Here is a 15,669-nt window from a genome sequence, read left to right on the forward strand (position 1 = left end):
ATGGCTGTATTTCAAATAACTGAATATAACCCCTGTATATAAAGGGTGTATCTCACAATGACATCTGCAGCAAAGGCTGCCAAATAAAAAAAAATTGCCCAAAAGGGTGTTTGTTTAATAACTGAATATGACAGCAGTATATAACCCTGGAATTTCAAATGTCTTGATGCTGCAAGGGCGGAAAAATTGAGTATTTTGGCAAAAAAGTGTGTTTTGAAAAACCCAGAAAATTATGGCTGTATTTCTAGCTTAAATTGCACACTGACTAATCCAGATGTTGTATATTGCCCAAAAAGTTTATTTTTTTTACTAACAGAATATGAAAGCTGTATAAAACATTTGAATTTCACGAGTCCAGATGCAGCTAGAGATGTAAAATAGTGTACTTTGAACAAAAAGGGTGTTTTAAAAAGAAAATTATGGCTGTATTTCTAGCTAAAATTGCACACTGACTAATCCTGCAAATGCACCAGATGTTGTATATTGCCAAAAAAGGGTGATTTTTTACAACCAGATTATTAGTGCAGTTTTCCAAGATTGGATTTCAATGTCACAAAAGCTCAGATGCAGTGCTGGTGCACCGAGCTTGCATAAAATGGCCGCCGCCGCCGCCCACCTAACTAAAAGACGTTTAAAAGGGGTTTTTTTTCGGTCACTGGGCTCAGGGCAGGGTAAAAAGATTGTGCTCTGCACCCACACAACTAAAAGTATGTCGATCGCTGAGTTAGATTCACGTTCTGAACCAAAGATTCTCTCCTATTCTCTCCCTGAAATCACCAGCCGCATCCTCTCCCTACACTAGTAACAGCAGAGTGACGTGCAGCGCTACGTGACTCAAGCTTATATAGAGCCTGGGTCACATGCTGCACTGGCCAATCACAGCCATGCCATTAGTAGACATGGCTGTGATGGCTTCTAAGGGCACAGAGTTAAACGCTTGTTGATTGGCTGCTCTGCAGCCTTTTAAAAAGCGTTGAGAAATCACCGAACCCCGAACCCGAACCTTTACTGAAAAGCTCGGGTTTGGGTCCGGGGTCCAAAAATCCTAAAGTTCGGTAAGAAACCGAACTTTACAGTTCGGGTTCGCTCAACCCTAATTACAGAGAAACCCCTTCCTTAAGGGTGGGTAACCACTTCAAGAACTTTCTTCCCAAACAGAAGATCAGACAGGATTCAGTTGAAGACGATAGTGACAGTAGAAGGCAGAAGGAGAAGACCACGTGGAAACCTTACAGATTTATTCAATAGAAACATTAGCCCTTTCAGCTTAAGGTAGAGACTGCGTGAGTAGAATGTGCTCTCAGAACTTCCAGAAAAGGTGTAAGCCAGGGAAATAACTGTCCTAATCCATCTGGCTAGTGAACTCTTTGAGGACACCTTATCTTTATTTATGCCATAAAGAGAACAAAAAGCGTAGAGGACTTACTTCATTACTTGGTTACCCCTACGTAATGTATAAGGCATCTCCTGAAATCAAGGCAGCGATCAAACTCTTTCTTTCTGATCCCCAGGCTAATGAAAAGTGCTTGAAAGGTAATCTTAAGCTAAGAATACCCAGATGGAAGCATAGGGAAACCCCAAACTTAGGAAATTTTAATACCAGACACTATAGTTAAAACCCAGCCTAATCTTATAAAATAAATCTCATATGGGTTTCCTATCAAGTGTTTAACTAAGTATACAGGGAGTGCAGAATTATTAGGCAAGTTGTATTTTTGAGGATTAATTTTATTATTGAACAACAACCATGTTCTCAATGAACCCAAAAAACTCATTAATATCAAAGCTGAATATTTTTGGAAGTAGTTTTTAGTTTGTTTTTAGTTTTAGCTATTTTAGGGGGATATCTGTGTGTGCAGGTGACTATTACTGTGCATAATTATTAGGCAACTTAACAAAAAACAAATATATACCCATTTTACCTATTTATTTTTACCAGTGAAACCAATATAACATCTCAACATTCACAAATATACATTTCTGACATTCAAAAACAAAACAAAAACAAATCAGTGACCAATATAGCCACCTTTCTTTGCAAGGACACTCAAAAGCCTGCCATCCATGGATTCTGTCAGTGTTTTGATCTGTTCACCATCAACATTGCGTGCAGCAGCAACCACAGCCTCCCAGACACTGTTCAGAGAGGTGTACTGTTTTCCCTCCTTGTAAATCTCACATTTGATGATGGACCACAGGTTCTCAATGGGGTTCAGATCAGGTGAACAAGGAGGCCATGTCATTAGATTTTCTTCTTTTATACCCTTTCTTGCCAGCCACGCTGTGGAGTACTTGGACGCGTGTGATGGAGCATTGTCCTGCATGAAAATCATGTTTTTCTTGAAGGATGCAGACTTCTTCCTGTACCTCTGCTTGAAGAAGGTGTCTTCCAGAAACTGGCAGTAGGACTGGGAGTTGAGCTTGACTCCATCCTCAACCCGAAAAGGCCCCACAAGCTCATCTTTGATGATACCAGCCCAAACCAGTACTCCACCTCCACCTTGCTGGCGTCTGAGTCGGACTGGAGCTCTCTGCCCTTTACCAATCCAGCCACGGGACCATCCATCTGGCCCATCAAGACTCACTCTCATATCATCAGTCCATAAAACCTTAGAAAAATCAGTCTTGAGATATTTCTTGGCCCAGTCTTGACGTTTCAGCTTGTGTGTCTTGTTCAGTGGTGGTCGTCTTTCAGCCTTTCTTACCTTGGCCATGTCTCTGAGTATTGCACACCTTGTGCTTTTGGGCACTCCAGTGATGTTGCAGCTCTGAAATATGGCCAAACTGGTGGCAAGTGGCATCTTGGCAGCTGCACGCTTGACTTTTCTCAGTTCATGGGCAGTTATTTTGCGCCTTGGTTTTTCCACACGCTTCTTGCGACCCTGTTGACTATTTTGAATGAAACGCTTGATTGTTCGATGATCACGCTTCAGAAGCTTTGCAATTTTAAGAGTGCTGCATCCCTCTGCAAGATATCTCACTATTTTTGACTTTTCTGAGCCTGTCAAGTCCTTCTTTTGACCCATTTTGCCAAAGTAAAGGAAGTTGCCTAATAATTATGCACACCTGATATAGGGTGTTGATGTCATTAGACCACACCCCTTCTCATTACAGAGATGCACATCACCTAATATGCTTAATTGGTAGTAGGCTTTCGAGCCTATACAGCTTGGAGTAAGACAACATGCATAAAGAGGATGATGTGGTCAAAATACTCATTTGCCTAATAATTCTGCACACAGTGTACATAATAGATTTAACAAAACATTTTAGAGAAGTACTTATCTTGAGAAGAATGATCAAAACTGAAGGTGATTGCTGATCACCGATTCCTTTGGTGCGGAATTTATTGCGAGACAGATGCTTTGATCCAAGATTCACTGGAGGCACTTTGTTACATCACCAGAACAACTTTAGACGTCCAAATTTCCTTGCAATCTGGAATCCATGATGGAGCTCTACCATGGCATCATCCCCTGGAGGAGCTCACGGATCTGCCGCAAGAGGTCTAAAGAGCCCGTGGACCCTTCAGACCCCCTAGGGTCCCCGCCGGAACTACCACACGAACGACCCAGCCGACCCTCCAGGGCCTCCCTGGGAAATTCTAGATGGCTGGCAAGTATTTATAAGGTGCGCCAATATTCGTGTATGCCATCCAGACTAAATGTTCCAGTCCATCTTCTTACTCCCAACCAGAAGCCATATAGAGCTTTGTTGGTACGCCCTACATCCTGTAGGCCATCCAAGGAATATGGTCCAGCCCCTCTTCTAACCAAGAGCATTATAGGGCTTTGTTGGAGTGCTATGCTTATTGTAGACTCTTAACTACAAATAGACAACCAGACATAGCCACAGAACTAGTTCACTCTGCCTGCATTGCCCCCAAAGTAGACCGCCACCGAGGAATGACAGCACCTCAGGCACAGATGGTCACATAGACATCCACTCAGAGCCAAGAACAGTTATCCAGACCCCACTGCATGAGCGGTCAGGAAGACATGGCAACAGAAGACACCAGCCCCGTAGACACGGCCGCAGAATTCGTCAACCATGCAGACACGGTGGCAGAAGCCTGTGTAATGAAGTCAGGCGGCACAGCGTACTGGTTGAGGGGTGCTCGGTTTGTGTGGAAGTAATCCCAAAATCAGAAGAATGAAAGAAAACCGGCACTCCCAAAAATCTTTGCTGGTGATAGATTTATTGGTCACTCATATGACGCGCAGCGTTTCGGCACTCACAGGTGCCTTTTTCAAACAAGAAGTGAGCAGCACTCATACTGCTGCTCACTTCTTGTTTGAAAAAGGCACCTGTGAGTGCCGAAACGCTGCGCGTCATATGAGTGACCAATAAATCTATCACCAGCAAAGATTTTTGGGAGTCCGGTTTTCTTTCATTCTTCTACGGTGGCAGAAGCCGTCAACCCTGCATACACAGCAGCAGAAGCCATCAGCCATGCTGAAACGGCGCAGAAGCCATCAGCCATGCAGACACGGCTGCAGAAGCCATCAGCCATGCAGACACGGCCACAGAATCCATCAGCCATGCAAACACGGCCTCAGAAGCCATCCGCCATGCAGACACGGTGCAGACACTGCGGTCAAACACAACTGCACTAGATAAGCCCAGCAGCAGAAAACAGACAGCTACAATGCAATGCTGTAAGAGCAGTCATCCCAGCAAGCATAAACACAGAAGCAACCAGCTCAATAGGCACATGAGGCCATTCAGGCATATACTAAAAGGCAGTCAGCCAGGAAAGCATCCAGCAAGCCAGGAACAGACTCAGAAGGCAGCCAGCCAGCCAGGCACAGACTCCACAGGCAGCCAGCCCGCCAGGCACAGACTCCACAGGCAGCCAGCCCGCCAGGCACAGACTCAAAGGCAGCCAGGCACTGACTCAAAGGCAGCCAGCCAGACAGGCACAGACTCAAAGGCAGCCAGCCAGACAGGCACAGACTCACAGGCAGCCAGCCAGACCAGAACAGACTCACAGGCAGCCAGCCAGACTGGCACAGACTCACAGGCAGCCAGCTAGACCGGCACAGACTCACAGGCGTTCAGCCGACCAGGCATAGATGCTACAGGCGCTCTGCTGACCAGGCATAGACGCTACAGGCGTTTCGCCGACCAGGCATAGACGCTACAGGCGTTCAGCCGACTAGGCAGAGACGCTACAGGCTTTCAGCTACCAGGCAGAGACGCTACAGGCGTTCAGCCGACCAGGCATAGACGCTACAGGCGTTCAGCCGACCAGCATCGTTTAACAAAGCAGGTATAAAGCAAAACATTCAACCAAACAGGCATAGATGCAAAGGCGTTTAGCCATACAGGCATCAGAATTTAGCCAAATCAACATAACACCAAAGGCATACAGCCAGGAAGGCCCGAAGCCCAAAGCTAAGAGGCAGACAAATAGGGCCTGAGGCCAAGATGCAGACAACCAGACCCTGAAGCCAAGCAGGAGATGAGGCCAAGAGGCAGACAACAAGGTCCTGAAGCCCTGAGGCAGACAACCAGGCCCTGAAGCCAAGAGGCAGACAACCAGGCCCTGAAGCCAAGAGGCAGACAACCAGGCCCTGAGACCAAGAGACAGACACCAGGCCCTGAGGTCAAGAGGCAGACAACCAGGCCCTGAGGCCAAGAGGCAGACAACCAGGCCCTGAGGCCAAGAGGCAGACAACCAGGCCCTGAGGCCAAGAGGCAGACATCCAGGCCCTGAGGCCAAAAGGCAGACAACCAGGCCCTGAGGCCAATAGGCAGACAACCAGGCCCTGAGGCCAATAGGCAGACAACCAGGTCCTGAAGTCAATAGGCAGACACCCAGGCCCTCAAGCCCTGAGGAAGACACCAAGGCCCTGAAGCCCTGATGCAGACACCCAGGCCATTAAGCCCTGAGGCAGACACCCAGGCCCTGAAGCCCTCAGGCAGACACCCAGGCCCTGAGGCATACACCCAGGCCCTGAAACCATGAGGCAGCCAACCAGGCCCTGAAGCCATGAGGCAGCCAACCAGGCCCTGAAGCCATGAGGCAGCCAACCAGGCCCTGAAGCCATGAGGCAGCCAACCAGGCCCTGAAGCCATGTAACACAAATATTCGCTGTGAAACCTATGCTTTTTTGAAAGAGACGTCCACTTCTCACGCTTCTCTGGATCGCATGCATAGGAAAACGGCGCTCCAGAAGACCCGAATCCCTGCTGGGTCCCAGCCGCATCCGGAGGAATACAACACCCCACGTGGGGCTGCTTCCATTTCCTTTATGGTTCAGCGTGGCCTCACTCCCATTGAGGAGCGCACACGCACCTGCCTCAAGAGCCAAGCCCCGGACCACCACCAGCTCCTGCCAGCCCAACATATGGGTGATAGACCCCAGCAGGTATGTATGGTACCTCATAGCCCTCCAGAGCCTCTCTGGGACTTCCATGCTATGGGTAAGGTCTCCCACTCCAGGGACAGGAAACCACTGAGATAGGAGACAGGCTCCATCTTTTTATTCTGCAGGTTTCCTGTCCCTGGGGGCGTATCCTCTCTCACTCTCTGTGGTGCTGTCGTGGGGGAAGGGAAAAATCATGTTTTTATGTCTTCATTTTCTGAAAGCTACATTTCTTTTATTTTTCTGCTGATCGACTTGTGTAGGGGCTCATTTTTTGCAAGAAGAGTTGAAGTTTTTATAGGTACATGTAATTTTTGGATTATTCATTATTATACTTTTTAGGGACAAGGTGAACAAAAAAAGCTATTTTGGCACCGTTTTTTTTTTTAGTTTTTTTTAACAGCGTTCACCTGATGGGGGTAGATCATGTGATACTTTCATAGAGTAGGTCATTTTGGAAAAAAAAAATCATGTTTTTTGTGTCCATTTTCTGAAAGCTATATATTTTTCAGTTTTCTGCCAATCATCTTGGGTAGAGATGAGAGAATTTCAGGTTATGAAATTGGTTCACGCTTCGTTTACTGGCAAAAGGTGAATTGCGTTATGGATTCCATTACCAAGGACCATAACGCAATTCTATGACGGAATGCATAACGGAATGCCTTTAGAAACATTCTGTCATAATAAAAGTCTATGGAGCTGCAAAAGGGATCCGTCCCGTTATGCAGGAGAGGACTCCCCTGCATAACGGAAACGGGACGGATCCCTTTTGCAGCCCATAGACTTCTATTATGACGAAATCCATAACGGAATGCCTCATAGAATTGCGTTATAGTCCGTGGTAACAGAATCCATGACGCAATTCAGCTTATACCGGTAAACGAAGCGAGAACGAATTTCAAAATATGAAATTCACTCATCTCTAGTCTTGGGTAGTGGCTTATTTTTTGCGGGCAGCGTTAACATTTTTATTGGTACCATTTTAGGCTACATATTATTTTTTTGATCAATCAATATTACACTTTATGGGGCAAGATTATTTTTTACGGCATTCACCTTAGGGGGTAGATCATGTGATATTTTCATAGAGCAGGTTGTTGCAAATGCGGCAATACCTAATATGTCTACATCTTTTAAACTAATTTCAGTTTTACACAATAAAAGCATTTTTGAAAGCCATAATTTTTATTTCTTTTTTTGAACAATTGTCTTATTTAGGGGCTAATTTTTTGCAGAATGAGGTGACGGTGTAAAAAGACAAAGATAAATCATTTCAGAACATTTTCCACCTTTAATGTGACCTATAAACTGTACCACTCAATTGAAAAACAAACTGAATTTTTTTAGGTGGAGGGAAGAAAACAAAAAAACTAAAATAATGTGGTTGCATATAACTGGGGATGTAGCTGTGTTCAGAATTAAGCATTCAAAATCATGTTATGTAGGAGTCAGCATACACCTGCCATCATTTAAAGTGCCTCTGATTAGCCCCAAATAAAGTTCAGCTGCTCTAGTTGGTCTTTCCTAAAATTTTCTTTGTCGCATCCCACAGCAAAAGCCATGGTCCACAGAGAGCTTCCAAAGCATCAGAGGGATCTCATTGTTAAAAGGTATCAGTCAGGAGAAGGGTACAAAAGAATTTTCAAGGCATTAGATATACCATGGAACACAGTGAAGACAGTCATCATCAAGTGGAGAAAATATGGCACAACAGTGACATTACCAAGAACTGGACATCCCTCCAAAATTGATGAAAAGATGAGAAGAAAACTGGTCTGGGAGGCTACCAAGAGGCCTAAAGCAACATTAAGGAGCTGCAGGAATATCTGGCAAGTACTAGCTGTGTGGTACATGTGACAAAAATCTCCCGTATTCTTCATATGTCTGGGCTATGGGGTAGAGTGGCAAGACGAAAGCCTTTTCTTACAAAGAAAAACATCCAAGCCAGGATACATTTAGCAAAAACACATCTGAAGTCTCCCAAAAGCATGAGGGAAAAGGTGTTATGGTCTGATAAAACCAAGGTTGAACTTTTTGGCCATAATTCCAAAAAATATGTTTGACGCAAAAACAACACTACACATCACCAAAAGAACACCATACCCACAGTGAAGCATGGTGGTGGCAGCATCATGCTTTGGGGAGGTTTTTCTTCAGCTGGAACTGGGGCCTTAGTTATGCAAGAGGGAATTATGAACAGTTCTAAATACCAGTCAATATTGGCACAAAACCTTCAGGCTTCTGCTAGAAAGCTGAACATGAGGAGGAACTTAATCTTTCAGCATGACAACGACCCAAAGCATACATCCAAATCAACAAAGGAATGGCTTCACCAGAAGAAGATTAAAGTTTTGGAATGGCCCAGCCAGAGCCCACACCTGAATCCGATTGAAAATCTGTGGGGTGATCTGAAAAGGGCTGTGCACAGGAGATGCCCTCGCAATCTGACAGATTTGAAGTGTCTTTGCAAAGAAGAGTGGGCAAATCTTGCCAAGTAAAAATGTGCCATGCTGATAGACTCATACCCAAAAAGACTGCTGTAATAAAATCAAAAGGTGCTTCAACAAAGTATTAGTTTAAGGGTGTGCACACTTATGCAACCATATTATTTTATTTTTATATTTTTTCTTCCCTCTACCTAAAAGATTTCAGTTTATTTTTCAATTGAGTTGTACAGTTTATAGGTCACATTAAAGGTGGAAAAAGTTCTGAAATGATTTATTTTTGTCTCGTTTTTTTTACAGCACAGAAACCTGACACTTTAACAGGGGTGTGTAGACTTTTTATATCCACTGTATATGTTTTTGATTGCTTGGTATTACACCATTTGTGATGTAAGGCGCCAAAAAAATGGCTTTTTTGGAACTGTTTTTATTTATTTTATATTATTTTTTACAGAGTTCACCTGATGGGGTAGATCATGTGACAATTTTATACAGCCAGTCATTACGGATGTGGCGATACCTAATTTGTCAGTTTTTTATTTTAATTATACATGATTTCATGGTGAAATGGCGTTTGGCTTTTTTTTACTTGAAACTTTTTTTATAAAATATTTTATTATTAATAAACAGTAACTTTTTTTTTGTTCCACTCGGGGACTTCAACTTTTCAGGGTTTGATCCCTGTTTTAATGCTGTACAATACATTATTGAACTGTCAGTGTCTTAGGGCTCATTCACTCGACCGTATGTATTTTGCGGTCCGCAAAAAACATATCCACAAAAAGTATGGATGACATCCGTTTGAATTCCGTGTTTTGCGGAACTGAACAGCTGGTCCTTCATAGAACAGTACTATCCTTGTCCGTAATGCAGACAATAATAGGAGATGTGCTATTTTTTGGCGGAACAGAAATAAGGACATGCAGAATGCACACGGAGTAACTTCCATTTTTTTTGTTGAACCATTGAAATGAAATAAAACAAAAAACAAATGGAAACTGAAAAAATATACAGTCATGTGAATGAGAACTTACAGTATAAGATGCTGACAGTTGCTTATAAGGCCCAGCCCGGGGGCTGGATCTCCTAGGCTTCCATAGATGGCAGGCTCCAATACTTGTTTTAGGCATTGGGGCTGCCATAGCAACCATCGACCCCCTTTTACTGCAACACGGGGCGCAATGGAGTCAGAGGGAGCCCCCTTCGTCTGTAAAACCCACATGTGCCACAGTCAGTATTAACCACAGCATGTGAAGGGTTAATTCACCAGCATCGTAACAGATCAGTACAGTAATCAGATCACATGCATGCACGTGGGGATGTGGCAAGAGACCAAATTCCCTCATGTACATGTAAGTAAAAATGCTGTAAGGGGTTAAGGATACGTAAACATAGAACAGGAAATACAGGCAACTGTAACAGTGACTGCTGTGTTCCGCTGTTCCCCTGCTTACCGCCATGGTCCCGGGCGCCGTGTTCAGCGGTGATCTGCTTCTAGTGCTTCCCATTTACCGCTGCAGTCCTGGGCTCTGTCTCTGTAGGTACTGTTGTTCTGGGATCCGCTCCACAGTTTCCTCTCAGCCCTGGCCAGTGGCCACAGTATGCTAGCTGCTTTTTACCTGCAGCAGTTCCTTAGGGCTGGCGCGCATCTCTTCCTGTGCTTTATTTAGGTCATGTGACCTCGCTGACCAATCCTAGCCCTCCTGCACATATATAAGTGGCTCAGCCTCCTTCCCAGATGCCTCAGTGTTAAGTTCCTTGTGTCCTGCTAAGGCTACTTTCACACTAGCGGCACCCTTTTCCGGCAGGCTGTTCCGGTGGGTGAACAGCCTGCCGGATCTGTGCTGCCGGTAGTGCACGAGTGCCGCAGGAGGTCCGCTCTGGCCCCATTGACTATAACATGTCGTAGGTTTATTCCGGCCGCCTCCCGGCATATTTGCTGTGCTGCCGCAGGAACTCCTGGGGCACGCGTGTACTAGCGGCAGCACGGATCGGGCAGGCTGTTCACCCGCCGAAACAGCCTGCCTGAGAAGGCTGCCGCTAGTGTGAAAGTAGCCTATGGTTCCTGATTTCTGCTTGTGTTCCTGACTCATACTTGTATTCCTGGACTCTGCTACCTGTTTGTTCCCTGCCTGCTTGCCTTGACTCTCCTGTTGCTGATCCAGATTGCCTGACCTGTGTCGCCTGCCCTGACCTATTGCCCGTTTGATTTCGTCCTTTGCCTCATCCTTCGGTCCTGCACTGTTGCTCCTAGTTACGACTCGGCCTGCTGACTATGTCTGTATCTTTGGTACCTTGCTCAGGTACCTCCTGGTCCGCCTGGATCAGCTGCCTCGTGCGCCAATCCTCCTCAAGACTTTCCCCTCAGGAAAGTCTATCCCAACCATCAGGGATACAGTGAAGATCGAGGGGTTGACTTAGACAACGCCCTTAGAGGAGGTAGGACTCGTGGCACGGTGGGTTCACACCCACTGGTTCGTGACAGGAACTGTCTTACTGGGGATTCTGACACAGCTCTGCAACCATAAAAAAATAGCACAAACCACAAGTATTACATGTTTTTATTTGCCATAGGAAGATTGTAGATTTCATCCTCTATTGTAAAGGATGAAATACGTGGTGATTAGCAGCATACATTGACATGCTGCAGATTTCAAATCTGTACTGCAGGTCTATTTATGCTGCAGAATTTCTACACAGTGTGTATCGGAAATGTGCCCAAATCTCATCAACTTTGCTGGTACTGTACAACGTTGTGGGTTTGTTTCACAAAAATCCGCAACAGCAAATCTGCAGAATATCTATCTTGGGCTACATGCACACGACATTTTTTTAACGGCCATCACACGTCAGTTTTAAAACCGATGGTAGTCTATGGGGTTATTCACATGGCAGTTTTTTTGACTGTCAGTGAAAAATGGACGTCAAAAAATAGAACATGCTCTATCTATCTTGACTGTTTTTTACTGACAGACTGCCCCCATACAATTGAATGGGTTCATTCATGTCCATTTCTCAGAAAGGAATCAGTGAAAAAAAGTCAGTTAAAAATATCCGTCGCGTGCATGTAGCGTAATGTGAAACTATCCTTATTACTTTTGAAATGCTCCAATACTGTATTCTTAAAAAATATATAAATATCATTTTTCTTCATTTATTTTTTGAAGATGTTTTAACCTCTTAAGGACACAGGGCGTACCTGTACGCCCTGATGTCCGAGTCCTTAAGGACACAGGGCATACAGGTACTCCCTGTGTATTTCCGATCACCGCCGCGCGGTAGGCTTTGATCGGAACAGAGTGCCTGCTGAAATAATTCAGGAGGCACTCTGTGACAATGCCGAGGGGGCTCCTGTGACCCCCCCCCACCCGATAAACCGGAATAGGATGGTGATCGGTGGTGTGATAATACACCACTAATGACCGTCCTTAGATCCCGAGAGGTGGCGGTGACATCACCTCTGTGGATCGCATCCTATTGGCTGGATGGGCAGGCAGGGGTTAACTTCCCCCAGTTCTGCTCTCCTCCTCCACACTGCTTCCGTGGACAGAGGAGAGAGGAGCCAGTCCGTCCATCCATCACTGAGCCCAGCACCCCCAGCACTCCCACGTGAGCCACCAAAGTTTGCAGGGAAAGGTTAGATTAGGCAGGGAGACTGAGGGATAGTTTTAGGGGGAAAAAAGTTTTATTTTTAGGCTTCACCCTGATCGGGTGTCTGGGGTCCACAGCACACTTAGCTGTGCGACCCTAGCCCCCCCCCCCCCAGGGGTGCTGCAGCTTGCCCCCTGCCCTCCCCACACACTATTTTTTTTGTGCGTGCGCTGACTGGCCGGCACTCTTAGCGTCTGGCCACTGTTAGCGCATCGCCCACCACACTGCTGATCAGCTTTGGACCGCTGATCAGCGAGTTTGAATCGTTTGTTTTTTTTACATTTTTGAGGCTTTCATTTTTTTTTATTTTGTTTAATATTTTTTTTCTGTTAGGTTTAGGGTGGGTGGGTTAGGGTAGTGAACGTGAACACCCATCCTCACACACACGCACACTAAATAAAGTTTTACACTCACGCACACACATACGCACACACACACTCCCCTATGGCCCACCAGACGTTCTCGGCCGAGGAGGCATACACCCTGCTTGCCTCTGACTCCGAGAGCCCCAGTGAGGATGAGGATGACCCCACTTTCCTCTCATCATCCGCGTCCTCCTCATCATCTAGTGATGATGATGAGCCCCCAAGGCGGCGGAGATTCCGCCAGGCGGAGCAAGGGGACCCCGATGCCAGGCACCCTGTGGCCCACACTAGTATGAGCCGCCCTGGGGCTCATACTAGTTTTCCGGCCCACCAGATAAGTCCACCTGAGCCCCTACTGGTGAACTTGTCTGGTGTACCCCAGAGGATTTTGAGCTCGTGATTCCTGACTTTGTTGGCCAACCAGGAATCCAGATTCCCACTGTGGCCTTCACTGAATATGACATTTTTCGTTTTTTTTTCAGTGACCACTTTGTGAATCTGATTGTGGAGCAAACGAACTTGTTCGCCCAACAGTTCATTGAAAAGAATGGTGTGGTATTAAACAGGCAGGAAGTGCTCAAACCCAGATGCAGTTGTGCATATATATATAGGGGAGCAAATCCTGCACTTGTGGCCAGCTGCTAATGACGATCCCCAGCAAAAATGCATACAGTGGAGGATGCCCGCAGTGAACCACATGTACCACAATAGACATCCTACACAAGATAGCAATTATGTGGATGTGATAATCAATATAACAAAATAATAGCAAAGACAGGTGCACTCTGCGGTCTTACTAAACCCTCAAACTGATTTTAAAATTGAGAGATTAGCCAACATGTCCTACGGTGTAGGACATGTCTGAGCCCGAGCACCGCGCCAAGGTTTCTCAAGTAGCTCGGGACCTAACACTCACCTACCTGTGCCATGTGGGCAATACCAGGAGCCAGTGGGCAAATTACAGGAGCATGAGGCCGACTCACAAACAACTCACCAGTTACCTCCAGCATGTAACCATGCTAGCAATGGGAGGAGTCTGTGAGTCCCACTCAAGTCTGGCTGGTATGGCCAAGGCCTCACAGGTGCACCTAAATGTAGCCTGTAGATGGAAAGCAGGCACATTTAAATTGGAGTTTATACACCTCCAGGCATCTCTATATATACAAACTGAAAAGAATGGCGTGGTATTAAACAGGCAGGAAGTGCTCAAACCCACATGCAGTTGTGCATATATATAGGGGAGCTATCTTGTGTAGGATGTCTATTGTGGTACTTGTGGTTCGCTGCGGGCATCCTCCACTGTATGCATTTTTGCTGGGGATCGTCATCAGCACCAGGCCTCAAGTGCAGGATTTGCTCCCCTATATATATGCACAACTGCATGTGGGTTTGAGCACTTCCTGCCTGTTTAATACCAGTTTTGAGTGGGACTCGCAGACTCCTCCCTCCTCCCATTGCTAGCATGGTTACATGCTGGAGGTAACTGGTGAGTTGTTTGTGAGTCGACCTCATGCTCCTGTAATTTGCTCCTGGTATTGCCCACATGGCACAGGTAGGTGAGTGTTAGGTCCCGAGCTACTTGAGAAACCTTGGCGCGGTGCTCGGGCTCAGACATGTCCTACACCGTAGGACATGTTGGCTAATCCCTCAATTTTAAAATCTGTTTGAGGGTTTAGTAAGACCGCAGAGTGCACCTGTCTTTGCGATTATTTTGCCAACAGTTCATTGCTCAACACCCGGGATCCTTTTTGGCTAGGTCCAGTGGCTAGACTCCAGTGTCAGGCAGTACTGGAGTGGGGACGTCCTCTACCAGACCCCACTCTACTGTATAGCTATGACACGTTCCCATTTTGAGGCCATTTGGAAATGCCTGCATTATGCAGATAATGCAGCATGCCCCCTCCCCCCCCAGGTGATTCTGCCTATGACCGCCTGTACAAAATTCAGGCCAAATTTTTGGAGGACTACGTACCTGGAAGGGAGGTCGCTGTTGATGAGTCTCTCATTGCTTTCAAGGAGAGACTCATTTTCCACCAGTATGTTCCCTCTAAGCGGGTGAGGCATGGCGTGAAGCTGTACAAACTTTGTGAGAGTACCTCAGGGTACACTTACAAGTTTTGTGTGTACGAGGGCCGAGATTCCCATATTGAACTCCCAGAATGTTCCCCAACTCTGGGTGTTAGCAGGAAACTTGTGTGGTACCTTATGCCCCCACTGCTAGATAAGGGTTACCACCTGTACGTGGATAACTTTTATACTAGTATCCCCTTGTTCCAGTCCCTCGCAGCCAGATCCACGTCCGCTTGTGGGACTGTGCGGAAAAATCAACGCGGCCTCCCTACCCACCCCCTCCAGGTACCTATCTCCAGGGGTGAGACCCGTGCCCTTACCAGTGGAAACCTGTTGCTTGTCAGATATAAGGACAAGAGGGATGTCCTTGTACTGTCCACAATTCATGGTAACGGCATGGAAGCGCGCACTATGACCCGATGCTGTGTGACGTCAGGACGACAGTGCAGAGAGCAGAAAAGAAGATGGAGGATCTGTGGAGCATTGGCCCTACAGGAAAGGTAAGTACTGTCGCTGGAGACATGGCTAGGAGGGGTGGCACTGGGGGGTAAGCTCATGGCACTGGGGGCAGTTGGTGGCACTGGGGGGCAAGCTGATGGCACTGGCGGGCAAGCTGGTGACAGTTGGTGGCACTGGGGGGGCAAGTTAGTGGCACTGGGGGGTAAGGTGATGGTTCTGGGAGGCAGTTGGTGGCACTGGGGGCAAGCTGGTTGCAGTTGGTGGCACTGGGTGACAATCTGGTGGCACTGGGGGGCAAGCTGGTGGCAC

Source organism: Bufo bufo, chromosome 1 (assembly GCF_905171765.1).
Source record: "Bufo bufo chromosome 1, aBufBuf1.1, whole genome shotgun sequence".
Classification (NCBI taxonomy): Eukaryota; Metazoa; Chordata; class Amphibia; order Anura; family Bufonidae; genus Bufo; species Bufo bufo.